Here is a 16,853-nt window from a genome sequence, read left to right on the forward strand (position 1 = left end):
CTATAAGCTGAAGGCGGGGAGAGAAATCACATTTTTGCTATGTTTTTTGAAATTATGACAGGAACGAGGTTGATGCAGAAGGTCTAGAAGTTCTATATTACGTGAATTTCATTATCTAAATCAGCAGTTGCGTAATGCAGATTCTACGCACCACAATTTCTCCTCATCAGACGCAATAGTTATTGACTAAACCTGACATTGTACGATTTGTTGCTGGGAAGAAGTTATAAAATGAAACCTCATCATGAGAAATTTTATTTTAGACATGTGTGGCATTACTGATATGAAATATTACGTTTATCTTCAGTAAATTGTGCTTTAAGAAAAATGGGTCTTTATGATCTAAGGAATCTGTATTTTCTGTTCAATGCAGCGCTTTTGTAACGTCTCAAGCCAGTTCTAGTTTGTCGTAGTCGTAGCACCCTTCATGGGTCTGTTACTAAAGTGTACAATTCGTCCTCAAAGTATATAGGACAAGAAAACGTTTCAAGCGTTCGACCTACTAGATGTAACCAGCCCAACAGTCACCGTGGGTGTATTGGTATGACGGGCAAAAAGGAAGATGATTACAAGAACGTGACAGCCACGCGCTGCATTCGGAACGTGGCTCACGTAGGAGCTGCGGCGGTGGTTGCGGGTCTCGCAGCCGGCTGACAGATCCAGAAGACCAACTTCCAAAGCTGCCGGGGCAGTCACTGCTAACTAACACCCTGATTTCTGCCCAGGAGAAACAACTATGCCCAAGCGCACGGATGACTCGCTCGGGTTCAACGACACGGCGGCAGCTGGTGTGCTGCCCAATTCTTCCCACCGTGGCCCCACAGCAATCTCCGCTAAGTCCGATCTGGAAGAATTCTGGGGAGCTCGGAGAATAACTTCACGACCCGTGAGACCGGGATCCATACGCCGCGCATGGCGAGAAGCGGTCGCTCTCAATGCATTGGCCAACTCGGAGCAGCCGGCTGCCGTGGAAGGAACCCGGAGTCATGCTCTACTGACAACGCCGGCGCGGTACACCCGGGGCGCAAGATCAGCGCCAAGAACTGCCAGCAGAGGCGGTAAGTCTAGTAACTACTGTAATTCCACAACACCGTTTAGGTTTACACTGGAGATGCAGCCGTAGGAGCGCATAGAATACCTGCTCAGCAATACAGCTTCTGATGACTGCAGTGTAGATCGCTTGGGGTGAATCATTTTATTTCCGATGGGTGGGGGAAAGAAATTAGTTTGATTAGGGAGTTTACGCTCTGGATTACTCGCATGATGCCACATCATTAACGGGCTTTGTTTGCGCCTCTACAGGCGGAATCTCGTTAGAGTTCATGAACGTTCTCAGTAGCTGAATCACTAAACTGTGTTGTCTCTGCTACCTTAAAATTAATTTCCTGAAATACAGCCATCGGCTTGAATATTACGGGAAATACCACATTACATAGATATAATCCCCCCCCCCCCCCCCTTAAAATGCCGTTAGAACTTAATGCGGGACCTAGGGGTACAATACGTCCGACTCTGAAAACAAGGTTCCTGAAGGTTTCGATTCCTCTTCAGATTCCTGTATATATTGACAGCCTGAGTTGGCAAATCCTACCAAATCGGCGATGTCAAGTTGTCGCGTGACGTCGTTAAGCGCTAAGGCTTATCGGTCTCCGTCTGTATGAGCTGCAATAGCTATGCCCATGATGTTTCTCGCGGAGCGCTGACGATGACGCTGGCAACGGGAACGACTGAATTTTTAAATTTCTGATAAAAGGGTTTTTAATGTTGTCGTGATAAGAAGCAAATACATGGTGTTGTTCAAGGCACTTCTTGCTACATCACATCCAAGCTGGTTTTTACTACATACTGGTATAAGCTCAACTGAGCTATGTACACTTTTTCCGTAACCGATATTGAATTCATGAATTACAGACCATCCTCCTAGTATTATCGGAGCACCGATTCAACCTTCCGGACCATCCGTAAAACATACTGGGGGAGGGGGGGGGGGGGGTAGGTTGCGTGATGAATACAATCATCATATTCCGCTTTTAAAGGTGCCTGCGTGGCATAGGGTTGCCCAGTCTAAAGAAACTACACAACCGAGCGAAAAAAAGTCGACAAAATATTTCGTTTTGTCGTAAACGCCACAACTGTTTGTAGTTCTGTAGCCATGCCATTGCTTTTCTCTCATAGCGCCGGCAATGACGCTGACAACGCGAACACAAGGTTTTTTATGGATGGAGGTTTTCAGTGCTCCCGTATTAAGAAGCATGAGTGACCTTGTTGGTGGCTCGTCTTGCTACGACAATATTCAGCTCCCCTCGTGCCGACTCCTCCTGACGAGGTGCTTCGCGAGGTCTTTCTTCAGACCTGGGTGTGTGTTCTTTGCAGCTTCCAAGTCGGAGGGGTTCGCGAATGCCGTGCTCGAGAGTCTCCGCAACCAGCCTCCCTGCATATACCCAGTGCTTGTGGTGTCCTGACTCCTGCGGTGGGTGTGCAGCCAAGTGCTGGTGGTGTTCGTGTTCATTCGCCATGGTCACGGGCTCCTAGTCAAACTGATGTCTCGGCTTACTCACTTTACGTGCTGTGTTATTGTTTGTTACTGTACTGTGTTGATGTTGCATTTTTCGATTCGATTTAGCTCTAATAACATAACCAAAATGTCTTGAGTGTTCTAGTTTTCTGTTTTGTTTCCTTATGACACCTGTATTCGGAAAAGCTTTGGCGTTTGTAAGATTCGCGGAATACATTGGACGGATGCAGGTAACCCATTAAAACATTTTCAATGTAAGGATCCTCTCTCGTCCTCTCATAGTTCGTCAGACAAACTTATTGCGAGAAGATACGTCAAAGCCAAACAGCTCAAATCTGTACGACTAAGTCACACCCAAACAATTCAAATCTGTCAGAGGTCAGCAACACCTACAAGTAAACCAGCATAGCTCAAGAGTCACGCTTGTCTGGTCATCGGGGATTCTGCTGCGTACATCTTTAGCGGTTTCATTCACATTCACTGATTTAGCTCCCATCAATCATACCTTGTACTATAAAGGCTATGAAAATATATATATAAGGTTCGAATATTATGCCTGAGTGCGAAAGATATCAGGTGATCAGTACGCAAAAAATATTTATTTCAACATTGCGTTACAAGCCATGCCTGCCTGCAAGCCACCGGAGACGTCGGAAGCATGTCAAACGATCAGATACGCCAAAAAATTACCGTCATTGTGACTAAACATTTTTTTGCGCGAACAGCTGCTACTAGAACCCACACTTGACTGTTTTGATGTCTTGCTATTGGGAAAACTTGTGTGCGCACAGTTGGTTATATTTGGATCATGCTGCTAAAATATGTTTTAATGCGCCAGTTTAGCATTTCTACAATCTATGAGTAAGTTGCAAACTCATCAGTAATATGGGAACAAGACTGCTCCACCATCTACGACAATGGCAGTGAATCATTGCCTCCTTCTGTAAGTCCAGAGTAAAGCTAGGAAGCTATGCTCTTTAAATAAAACATCCTTTAATACCTATATCAAAGTCACCTTCACAGTTTAAGAGCGTTTTATTTTTAGAATGAGGTTTCCAAAACCTTTTCCAAAACCTTTCAAAAGGCACTTAAATACGACGAGGAGAATGAAGATTTGAAGGATCTGGACGTTGAGCTCTACCCGACCTGTCGGCCGGCACATGCCACTCATCTGTGGTGATAAATGTGCTTAGACACTAACCTTTCCTCTACCTTTTGTTTGTGCATCCTGTAAAACGCCTTAAAACTCTCCTCAACGCACGCAGTCTTAAGCAAAAACCCCTGCTAGTATTGAATTCTGCCATACTCAAAGCCACGCGGAAACATAACCCGGGAACGACAATATCCGCAGTAATCGTGCACTTCTTTATTACTAGTTTCACCTGAAAATCAGCATTGCGTTCGCGCAAGATAACGCGCATGGTGAACGACCATATCTTGTTCTGCCAAAGAAAATTTGGCGAATTCGATGAGCTTCGTATACTTTTCCTGTTCGTAAACGATGTCAGCGTTCTCCACTCCCGAAAAGAAAAAGACTCCAAACACAAATCAGGCTTCAGTTTCATATCATTCGCGCTACCCATCCTTACAAGTGGCTACTAGCGCTGAGGTAAATCGCATTACCATCGAGATTTACCACCGTAGCGAGCCACGCAAGCGTGCAACATTGTTTGTCGATCAACGTGCTGTTTTTCACCCCTCCGGCATTCCTCAGCCATGGAGAGCTTGCGATGGCCACTGACGTCTAAACAGCCTGTTTACTCTATATGGATGAAAGTGTTTGTTTGAAGTCATGTATTTCATCCATTCTATCCAGGTGAAGTGGCAGAGACAGAAGTAAATAGCTCTAAACGTCAGCCGCCATGAAACAATTCCGGGAACCGTTACCCAGACGCTTCATCTATATATATATATATATATATATATATATATATATATATATATATATATATATATATATATATATATATATATATATATATATATATATATATATATATATATATAATAGAGCGAAGGGTACGCTTCATTTAAAGAAACATTTTATTAGACTCGACGTTTCGATCGGAAACCGATCTTACGCTTCATTTAAAGAAACATTTTATTAGACTCGACGTTTCGATCGGAGACCGATCTTTCTCTTGAGAAAGATCGGTTTCCGATCGAAACGTCGAGTCTAATAAAATGTTTCTTTAAATGAAGCGTACCCTTCGCTCTATTATTTTTTAAGCGGCCAAGTACGTTAAATGTTCTCGCATCCTATATATATATATATATATATATATATATATATATATATATATATATATATATATATATAAACACATTTTTATTCATTCAAGCCACACGCACGGCGTAAACCCGCTCTTTTGCGACTAGTTAAACCAGTTCTTTTATGCAATGGTGATATCAAGGTCGGCATATTGCGCGGACCTTTTCTTGCCCGATAGATTTTTTTTTATGCAGTCTCATTTTGATAGTTAACGGTCAAACTTTAATGACACTAATTTGTCGATTGCTTCGGTTCAAGCGTCCAGAAACCATCAAAAACGGTCGCACGACGCATGATATCTGCTCTATACAGACCTACACAAAGCGATTACAGAGGTACCCCATCTTCCGTCATCTATATTGAAAAAACATAAAACGGTATTTCTACAATAACAGTGCTACTCCCGGTGTCTTATTGTAAGAATATTAGCAAGAAGCTCTGCTTGTTATCCGCACAACCTTGCCCTTTAAAAGGTTATATTTAAACGTCAGAAAGCTCTCTCTGCCTTTTTTTGCTATTCTGTTTGAACAAAAAGGGGCCAGCCCAATTAAACTGCGGAGACTAAGAATACCTTAGGATAGAAAAAATAATTTATTACTCAACGCGCAGAACTGAACTAACGCAAGGGAGGTGTTCTTTCCTCTCATGTCACTGACTGTAGCCGACGTATTTTGGCCGTTAGCCGTATTATTGGCCGCTTTGGCTGCTCAGATGTCCATGCCCTCCGTGAAATCATGAATCTTCTTCTTACCGCATTCCTCGGGACGAAATTAATGCGGCGTGGCTATGTCTTGTAGAATTAGTTTGCGCTGTGGTTTTTTTTCTCGAATTATTGCCAATTATCTGGGCAGAAGGGACATTTTAGAATGATTTCATAAACGACAGAAACAAAGGGACTGTGTCAAACGGCTAGTAGTACCGGCGACGAAAAAATTACCGACGATTACGTAACTTCCTAATGTGAAATGTGAGCGCAGATCATCAGCTGTTTCACCTTTTCGATAGATTGAGGCAAAGATTTTGAGCAAGACACGTATGTACAATTACAGACAACTTTGTTTTAATTTTTCGCACGTATTCCTTCAAGAAACATTCCACTGAAAGTTCTTGACTGTCATGAAAGAAGCTTTGTGGTCGGAGAAATGGAGAGAGCTATTACGTTATCGGGAGGTTGCGGGAGGCAGCACGTGGGCTAATAGGAATGTTGCGCGACGAACAGCAGCGACTGATACCGGTTTCCATTCGGAGAACAGGAGCACTTTTAGCTGCACTAAAAGTGCTCTCGCGAGTTTCGGCGCCTACCAATGGTCGGACAGGAGCAGTAGCGTTGTGTTTTATTGTCAGAGAAGGAGCGCTTTTGGGGTCCCGAGAGCAGCCGAGAGCAGTCCTTGGTGCTCCGTCGCCAGCGGCGGAGTACAGGGAAAATAGAGGAAGTCACGTGATCTTTTAAAGTCATTTCTGGTTATTCTCCCGGAATCCGGGTATAGCCCGGACAGGACGGTCGAGAAAAATGGCGAAAAACGGCAGTGGCGGCGTTCGGCCGGCGGATACGGGCAACGCGAGCGCGGGAGAAGTTTCATCACATGACGCCTGATGTCACGCCCTTCCCCTCGCTACGCTGCTCTCCGAGCAGCGTGAATGTTCTGTTGGGGAGCCGAGAACGCAGTCCCCAGTACTCTCGTGCGCTGCTCTGGCTGCTCGTTGCTCCTGCTCCTGTTCCCCAATAGAAACCGGTATGACTGATGCCGCTGACGCCGCTAGCGAGTGAAGAGAACGTGACTCTGTGTTTCGGCTTGGGGTGCACGCACCGTGATCGCTAATAGCGAGCCGGCCTTTCCGGCAACCAGAGACTACCCTCGCCGTCACGCAGGAAGAGGGGAAGGGGTGTAAGCAGCGGCGAACGGGAAAACGCGCGCAGCAATCAGATAACACGCGCGGTCGACGCGCGCAGCAAGAGGGGGGCTGAACTAGGGGTTGAAAGAAGACGGCGCTGGTTACGAGGCCGACGCCGACACAAAACCCAGGAACGGGCGCCAAAGAGCTGCGCTCTAAAATGGAGTGGCATAGGGGCGATTGCTCGCGCCGCGGTGCTGTTCTGCAGCCCGCACCTTCGAGCGTTGCCTGTGCATTTCATTGTGTTTGCTAGTGTGCTTCTTTCCCGAGTTCAAGCTAACAATCCGGCGGTAAAAGGTAGTAGTCGAGAAAGATTGCTTTCGAAGTTGGCACGTCGCCCGTGTGGAATATATTCGGAGGTGCTCAATGAATGATAAATAATGTGTTTTGATCAGGTGAACCCTTACGGAAATGCCATATCTTGACTTATAAAAAAAATCCAAATCAGGTATATCAGGAAATTGGCACATATAATATATTAGGACAGATCTGGGCCAGATAAGGCATATCTGCCCAATTTTTGATTTGGAGTACCAGATAAGGCATATCTGGTTGTATATGCCTGATCTGCCCAATTCCTGATTTCGAGTAAAAGATAAGGCATACCTGATCAGATATGCCTTCTCTACCCAATTCCTGATTTAAAAATCTAGCCCGCATGGTATGTAGGTTTTGAACTATAGATCTATATATCTGCATATCAACAAAAGGAGACACGATCTCCCCAATACTATTCACAGCTTGCTTAGAGGAAGTATTCAGAGACTTGGAATGGGAGCAGTTAGGGTTAAGGGTAGATGGAGAATGCCTCAGTAATCTGTGATTTGCTGATGACATTGCCTTGTTAAGTAACTCGGGGGATGAACTGCAAATAATGGTTGATGACCTAGACAGGAAAAGTAGAAAGGTAGGCTTAAAAATTAATATGCAGAAGACTAAGGTAATGTTCAACAGCCTCAGGAAGGAACAGCAGTTTACGTTAGGTAGTGAAGCACTGGAAGTAGTAAGCGAATATGTCTACTTAGGACAGGTAGTAACCGCAGATCCGCACCATGAAAAGGAAATAACAAGAAGAATAAGATTGGTATGGAGCGCATTTGGAAAGCACTCACAGATTAGGACTAGCAGCTTACCGGTATCGCTAAAGAGGAAAGTATATAACAGTTGCATCTTACCTGTACTCACCTATGGGGCTGAAGCGTGGAGGCTAACCAAGAGGGTTCTACTTAATTTGAGAACTCAGATGGCTATGCAACGAAAAATGGTACGGGTAACAATAAGAGATAGGAAGCGTGCAGAGCGGATGAGAGAAATAAAAAAAGTTACTGGCATTCTAGTGGAAATCAAGAAGAAATGGACATGGGCAGGACATATAGTGCAAAGAGAGGATAACCGATGGTCGCTTAGAGTAACAAACTGGATTCCAAAGGAAGGAAAGCGTAGCAAGGGGCGGCAGAAATTTAGGTGGGCGGATGATGTTAAGAAGTTCGGAGCGGTCAAGTGGATGCAGCTAGCACTCAACCAGGCTAATTTGAGAAATACGGGAGAGGCCTTCGCCCTGCAGTGGGTATAGTCAGGCTGCTGATGATGATTATTATGATATCGCACTGTAAATGAAACCCTTCAGTTCGCCTTCATAGAAAAGCGGCCGGCATGGTCGGGATTCAATCCTGCGTCCTACGGTTTAGCAATCGAGCGTGCTTAACCACTGAGCCATCTCCTCGGGGCTCGGTAGAATAATAGAAAACGCGGTAATGCAGAAGAATCAGCAACACAGAACGAAGTAGAGAAAGTTTTGGACGCTATTTAAAGGGCGAAAGCAGCAAAAGACAACCATATAACAGCGGATATATTAAAGGGTAGGAAGAATATCGTGGTACAAAAACTGGTCACCCTCCCTACGGAATGTTGGACTGCTTTTGTTACCTTTTTGTTTGTTCCAGTCTTGCATGGCATTTTCGTTAGACTGCTTTTGCTCCGTTATGTGACACTGCTTTTGCTACGAGGGCTACGACTGCTATTGTTTTTTTTTTTTGCTAATTGCCTTTCCTTTTTACCTTGTTGTGTGTCCTAATTTTTACGTTGTTTGGCTTTTACTGTTTTTGCTTCAAGTATTGACACTGCTTTGCTACATTGCCTGTTAAGATCTGCATCGTTTATTTATCTCTAACCTTGTTGTGTTTAAACATACATGCCTAGTCTTGTCATTGATGAATTTTGATACCGGGTGGGGTGAGTGCGAAGGAGCTATAAACGCCTGAGTGGCCGACGGTTTAAATATACGTTCCTCTTTCTTTCCAATAAACAGTTGGCAGTTTGTGCTCGTCCTGTACCTTGTCTTGTGTTTGCCTTCGTTCGCGCAACCTAATATGTCTGAAGTACTGCACCAACTAGGCCGACAACCCATCTTACTGAATCTCTGGGTCTAATTGTTAAAAATAAAAACAAATAAATGCCACTTCACTTGCACTGCTTGGTTGGATGCACAGCGAACTTGCCTTCAAAGAAAACCGGTAGGGACAAAGGAGGCAGAAAGGAAGTGGCCGTAAGGGGGCCCGTGGGCACCGCGCCGCACCTCCGCACCGGGTGTGGGTGACCCTAGCGACGCCACTGGGCAGGCACCGTGTTGCGGTCTGGCGCTCCACCTCTGCGCGCCGTCTCCGCGTGGTCTGTTCTGGCCTGGAATACAAATATGTTCGTTTGTTCCAACCGTTTCCTGGCTTCTGTAAAAGCAATGTTTTCTTTTCTTTTGATTGTCATGTTTTTCTTTCTTCCAATGTGGAATATACTTGAATATACTGGGTGGTCCCCGTCGCATTTCGCACTGTGAGAAGCTGGAGAGTCATAGTTGTCATTGATGTGGTCTTTTGAAGCACATTGTGCACAGGTTATACGGCCACGGCAGCTGTGTGATCCGTGACCGTATCTCTGACAATTAAAACATCTGCGGGGGTTGGGTCTGTTAGGTCGAACTTCTATTTTTAAATAGCCGACTTCTACTTTATAAGGAAGTGTGCTTGCACTGAATGTCAATATGAGGTGCATAGTCGGTATTTCTTTGTCGTCTTTCCTGATTCTGATTATCTGCACGTCAACAACATTCTAGTCGACAAGACCATCTAGCATTTATTTTTCTGTGATGTTCACAAGATTCCTGTCGGAAATTCCAACGCGGAGAGTGTTGAAAGACCTATGGGCCGTTATTGGAACAGGAACGTCACCAGCAGACTGAATGTTCGTCAGCTTTGAATGTTGTGCGTCGTTAAGCTCGAGCAGCAAGTCTCCGCTTGCTGTCTTGGTCAGTTTGTATTAGGCACAAGGCGGCTGTCGAACTCATGGAAACTAGAAACGGGGACAGAATTCGGGCACGTTTCTGATCGACTTCGGAATGGATCACGTGATATTTAGGGAAGTTGTTCTTAGTTGTTTTCGAAAAATTCGGCCGTTACTTCGGTCCGCCTCTGTTTGTCGGGGCGAAAGGTTTTAGACCATTTGGAAGCCATAAGATTTGTGTGTTTTTCTGCCATTTGGCCAGCCACCCACTATGGAATCCAATAAGCGGAGAACTTGCGAGCAAGTCCTGTCCGCGCCAGCTGTACACCACAACTATAACCCAATATGGCGAAACTCAGTGTGGTTCGCCACTATAGTGATTCGCCACACAAGGTTAACCCTAGCCGCCTGGAAAAAGGAAAACACAAGAGGAGAGAGTACAGGAGAGTTGTCGGGCAGGAAATAGGGAACTGTAAGAGGGCGACGCAAATTTCACAGCATCCTGCACCGGGGGTGGTCCGTAGCTGCTGTCACGTGCGTCTACGTCACCGCTTGGACGAGCGCGCCCCCAGTGACCTGTCGGTCGGTCGGCGGTGGTCAGCGGCGTCGGCGGCAGCAGCGCCAGCTGAGTGCGAGTGTCGTTTGGTCCTCTGCTTCTACGCTGCGTGCTGCTGAACTGCCTTCCTGCTTTTTGTTTTTTTTTTCTTGCGTTAGCTTTGACAGAGTGCAAGGGCGAGGAACTTCGTTACATTTAGACTGCATCAAGGCAAACATGGAAATAATCATATTGCCACGTGCCTAGCGCCTCGCGGCGATAGGCACGTCACATTAGTGTCACGACTCAAGCCACAGAGAGCTGTCAAGGTGCACGCAGACGAGGACTCGAGAATAAGGTCGGCCTCTAGCGACTGCTGTTACGAGCACGAGTAAGTATCGAACAGTGAATCGGCGCGAGAATGCTCTGAACAAAAACGCCATGACACTGCAATCGTAATTTCGTCGACGCAGCTGCAATTATTGGTGTTACCATGCGAGTAAATTAACATGATTGCGACCTTCCTCTTTTCTTCTTTGCACTGGAATTAAACTATTGTGTTGTTATTGGCCTCATATAGGCGCATACCCACAACGGGGATTAGCGATGACCTGGAAATGACCTGGCGATGATTGCAGTTGCCTAGATTCCATACTGCAGAACTGATATTAGCAATTTGAGCAAATCAGTTTTCTGACAGTCAAGCAAATAAATAAAAAGGGAAAACACATATACCAATAACAAAAAGAATAGCGAAAGTAAATGATAAAAATTGCAATAGCCAGTTATTATAGGAAACACTTTGATTCTGGTAGAACATTTTGTACGGCAGAGTAAACATTCCCTTATTTAAACTTATAGTGCATGCCTGTGCCACCTCCTCTTCTTCGGCGTTTGGCCGGCGCTAACGACATGGGTTGCAGGTGCTGCAATGTCGGCGTTTGCAGCCATTGCTTAAACTATTCCTTACTTTATTTATCCTCATAATATAACTCTTCTCGACCGACGCGAGGTGGTGCTTGGCTGGAATGTGTCACTCTGAAATGTGGAGAATACGATATTAGGCACATAGGCGGAGCGTTCAGCGCTTCTACCTCCCATGAGGTGTCATCTACGTGCTTGAAGTGACATAGCGCTCATCCGCTCTCCAGAGACACTCGTTTTGAGGTCAGTGTTGAAAGCACTGAAGAATTAAATCATCTCAAGTAGCACAGAATACGGGGCCCCCCTGGGACCCGTATGAGCAAGTTGTTCTCGGACAACAGCAATAACACCATCAAGGGCCTACTTTAGGGATTAAGCGGCAAGCCCAAATTTAGTTTGCACCTGCTTTTCGCATTAGGAAGAACAGGCACAGGAGCCTGGCGAGACCACCGAACCAAGACAAGCCAGACAAGCCCTTGGTCAAGAAAAAGCCTGAAACCGAGCCAAGATCGAAGCGGCAGCAGCGAAAGTTGCGCATGCCAAAGGCTAACGTCTTTCCTTGGTTCAAGGAGAGTTTAATGGTTACAAGTTTTAAATATCACCTCACATTTGCCCCACTCTACGTCAACGGTTAATTCCATTCAAAACTAAAATGCGTAAATACTTATGATAAGCATTCGTAAAAATATAAGCCATTAACCTATCCGTAAGAAGGGAAAATGTTAACGCGAGAGTGCCCCACCTGTGCTCTGTTCGCTTTCGAGTGTTGATAGACAGAAAACAACCGAAAAAGATCTCACTGCCTTGACGTGCCCAAATCAGGGGTTAAGGCGGGTTGAAGCGTTGTAGATACTTTTGGGGTACTTTAAGACATTTGGGATTTTTGGTGTTTCACTGATGTCAGGAAGGGTCACGGGGAGTTGCGTTGTTTAGTCTCCTATGTTTGGATCCAGCAAGTGGTATCCACAGGGTGCGCTTGTGTAGCCGTTTGTCGACATTTTAACATCAGCTGCTCTCGTGGTTTCCGCGCAGTCTAATTTCGCTTACTGCACTAACATAGGTATAGTATAAAATTCATGCTAGCTGAGAACACTGGGCACCGTGCAGGAAAACAGCCTCTGCTAGTCCTATCTTCCTTTCGCCTTGTCGCCTTTATTTCCCTTGCGTTGCACCTCTCCATGATGTGTTTAGTTTGTTTTGACGTGGCACAGCACAGAGGTGCAGTTGCGTTTTGCCTTCACCCGAGCGCGGCGACGGCGCTTCTGATTCAACCTGGGTCCTTGGGCTCAGGAGCCGAGCCGTAACCGCGGAGTCATCATAGAGGACTCTCAAATTTACCTCGTCAACGTCATTGATTGACTGAGGTTTATTTAAGAAATTTTTGTTTGACATGATACGGCAAAAGGCAATCAAATTTTCTTAGATGCGGTTCCGTCACCCTACAATTTCTCAGCAGGATGACATTTCAACACATAGTCAAAGGACAAATAACTGGAGTACACAAAGCTAACAAAAGCGACGACATTCCAGACCTAAACGTCTTTAGAAGAAAGCGATAGAGCAAAAATCAGTGACAAACGAATAAAAAAAAACCTATGTTATACAAAACTAAAAAACGGACTGTATGCTAAAGGCGGAGACAGAAATTACTGCTTTATAATGCTTTTAAAATTATGATAGGAACGAGGCTGGTGCAAAAGTTCAGAAGTTTTATATTAAGTGAATTTTATTAAATAAATCAGAAGTTGGGCAATCATGGTTCTACGCTCAATAATATCTTCTCATCAGACTCGAAAGAAAATGACAACCTGAAATTGTGCAATTTGTAGCTGGTAAATTATAAAATGAAACCTCGACACAAGTAATTTACCTTTAGAGATGTATTGCAATATTTATATCAAATATTACGTTTATCTTCAGTAAATTGTGCTTTGGGAAAAATCAGAACTTATGATGTAAGGAATCTGTATTTCCTATGCAATGCAGCGCTTTTGTAATGCCTCAAGCCGGTTTAAGTTTATCTTAGTCGCGGCATCCTTCATACGTACCTGGCTAAAGGTACGATTCGTTCTCAAAGTGTATAGGACAAGGCAAGTTTCGAACAGTTCGACCTACTAGATGCGACCAGTCCAACTGTCACCGCAGGTGTACTGACGAAGGGCAAAAAGGAAGATGATTGCGAGAACGTGACTGTCACGCGCTGCATTCAGAACGTGGCTCGCGTAGGATCTGTGGCGGCGGTTAAGGGTCTAGCAGCGGACTGACCGTTCGAGAACAGCAGTTCCCAAAGCTGCCGGGGCAGTCTCTGCGAACTAACACCCTGATTTCTGTCCAGGCGAGACAACTATGCCCAAGCGCACGGATGGCCCGTTCGGGTTCAGCGACATGGTGGTAGCTGGCGAGCTGCTCAACTCTTTTCACCGCGGCCCCACAGCTGAGTCCGATCTGGAAGAATTCCGGGGAGCTCGGAGTATTGCATCAAGACCCGTGAGATGGGGATCCATACGCTGCGCATTTCGAGAAAGGGTCGCGCTCAACGAATTGGCCAACTCTGAGCAGCCGGCTGCTGTGGAAAGATCCCGGAGTGTTATCCTGTGTCAGTGCCTGCACAGACACTCGGGGCGCAAGATCAGCGCCGAGAACTACCAGCAGAGGCGGTAAGTTTAGAATTTAGACTAGCTACTGTAATTCCACTGCACCGCTTAGGTTTACACTGGAGATGCAGCCATAGGAGTGCATAGAATACATGCTCAGCAATACAGCTTCTGATGACTGCAGTGCAGATCACTGGGGCTGTAACGTTTTATTTTCGATGGGTGGGGAAAGAAATTAGTTTGGGTGGTGAGCTTAAATTACGGTTTAACTGTGTGACGCCACAGCATTAACAGGCTTGTCTGTGCCTCCACATGCGGATTCTCGATAGCGTTCATGAACGTTCCCAGTGGCCTAATCACTAAACCCTGTTTGTTATCTCTGTTATAAAATAAATATTTTCCTAGAATACAGCCATCGGCTATGATATGTTGGGAAATACCATATTACATAGATATAATGTACCGCTTAAAAGAGCCGTTAGAACGTTGCTCGGCTCACGGGTACAATATGTCAGACCCGCAAAACAACGGTCCTGATGGTTTCGATTCCCCTTCAGATTCCTGTGTGTATTGACAGCCTGAGTTGGCAGCTCCTACCAAATCGGTGATGTGAAGTTGTCGCATGACGTCATTAAGCTCTAAGGCTTACCAGTCCTTGTCTCTATCAGCTGTCATAGCTATGCCTATGATTTTTCTCACACAGCGCTTATGATGACACTGACAAGACGACTGCATGTTTTTATTTCTGATAAAGGGGATTTAACCCTGTCGTGTTAAGAAGTAGATGCATGATGTTGTGCAACGCACTTCTTGCTACATCAGCAACTAAGCTGGTTTTAGTACATACTGATATAAGCTCCAAAGAGCTGCGTATACTTTTCACGTAACCGTTACTGCATTCATGAATTACAAGCAATCCTCCTCGCAGTGTCGTATACCCACGATTGAACCTTGCGTGTCACCCGTAGCAGGTACCGCGGGGCAGGTTGCGTGTCGTATACAATTCTCATTGCAAGCACTTGAAACTTATAATGCAGTCGAGCCTATACCTGCAACTTCATAGTGCATGTTTTCGTAATGTTCATCCATGAACGCACAAGAAGTATCTCCCGTCACGAACGTAGATATCTTGAACGAAATGTTTCGCGTCCGCAGTCTTGTCGCCCGGACCTTTTCACGCCGTCAGTAAAGCAGCGCAATGTAATCGCGAGCTTTCAGCCATACATCGATAGAATCATACTTGAAAACTTTCGCTTCATCCCGACCACGGAGACAGATAAGACAGGAGCGCCGAATCTGGCGCGATTCAATGCATTTGGCGTAGGCCGATTTTGCCACGCAAATGTCGAGCCAACGTCCAGCGCTCGCTTCGCGCTGTACTCTCTCCCTCCGCTCCCCTTTCCTCGCCGACTTGGCTTTGGTCACGCCTTCCTCCTTTCTCTATCTTCCTTACAGAAAGAGACAAGTTGGTACGCCACCTCTCGACAAGTGGGACTTTATAGGCACAAGACAATATTAGTTTTTTAAGCGTCCTAGCTGCTCGTTATTCCTGTATGATGGGTGAATGTCAGCGCACACATAGTGGCCGGTTTCTTTTTCTTTTTTGGAATAAATAAGCATCTTAAATATTCACAGCAGCTTTCAGCGATGGCTCTGAATTAAAGTACTTTTTCCCGTGTGTTTCTTTACATGGCTTTGGCTAGCTGAAAAACTGCCCACTCTTATGTTGCAAGACTTACCCTCAAGCATTTAGAGCCATAGTTGCTCGCTCCGCGGTGAATTATCCTTCTCCCACTGATGCTGCATCTACAACATTGAGCTGCAGATATTTAGTAAACACGCAGCTTATGCGCACGCTGTGCGGTGTGAGCGCGCACTAGAGAGCCCCAGGTGGCCCAAATTGGTCTAGAACCAACCACTTCGCCCTCTGTTAGCCTGTGTGAAGGCGCCAGACACCGAATTTGAAATCGAGTATCGTTTTTTTTATCGTAATACCCACAACACTTCCAACCACATGATGCAAAAGAAAATAGAGATACGAAACGCGCTGTCTGCATGCATAGGGATCTTTGCATGTAGAAAGGAGTCAACGGAATGCGGCAGGTGAGCTGTATGAAGCAGGCGAGTGCAACACGAAATATATATATATATATATATATATATACGCTAGAGATGAGGCAGGTAACAGACGACACCTTAGTGCAGTTCGAAGATGCAGACGACGCGATTTCAAGGGATGTATTCCCGTGGTGATTCAGGCGATATGCAAGTGCAGCGACAGGAAGCAGACGACAGACGCGGTGGCAGCACGGAACCGCCGGAGCGGTGGTGCGGCGGCGGCACGCTTCAACAGCGTCTGTGATAAATCCTAGCGATATCTATCGGATCCACCCCCAAGCATTCTCCCATGTAGCAAAATTTTGCTTTTTCCAAGGGCGGAGTCGGCGCTCCTGTCTAACATACTCCGTGATCCCGACAAAGACAAGGGTTTGCCGCACGTGGCAGGTGTGTCGGCTGCGCAACCTAAAACCAAGAACGTTGGCTAACTGAGGGCGAGGAAAAAACGAACGAACCAACCAAACGATAAATCTGGCAATAAGAAACAGGTGGGCCGTGGGCCGGCGAGGATGCTTCCCGGCCCGACGGATGTCGCCGCTAAATGCAACTTAGATGTTAAATTTCTGCATATGCTACGTACTTTTTCCAGCTAGTATAATATAATATCATGTTATTACTTTACCTTTAGTACTCTTCTGAGTTTCTGGGATCTCAAATGCTCGCTGGCATTCGTCAGGCAATCCCTATAACGACTAGCCAGAAGCGCGACTCTTGCCTACTTGACGGCGA

Source organism: Amblyomma maculatum, unplaced genomic scaffold, assembly GCF_055883805.1.
Source record: "Amblyomma maculatum isolate TAMU_Amacu unplaced genomic scaffold, ASM5588380v1 scaffold_13, whole genome shotgun sequence".
In the NCBI taxonomy this organism is placed as follows: Eukaryota; Metazoa; Arthropoda; class Arachnida; order Ixodida; family Ixodidae; genus Amblyomma; species Amblyomma maculatum.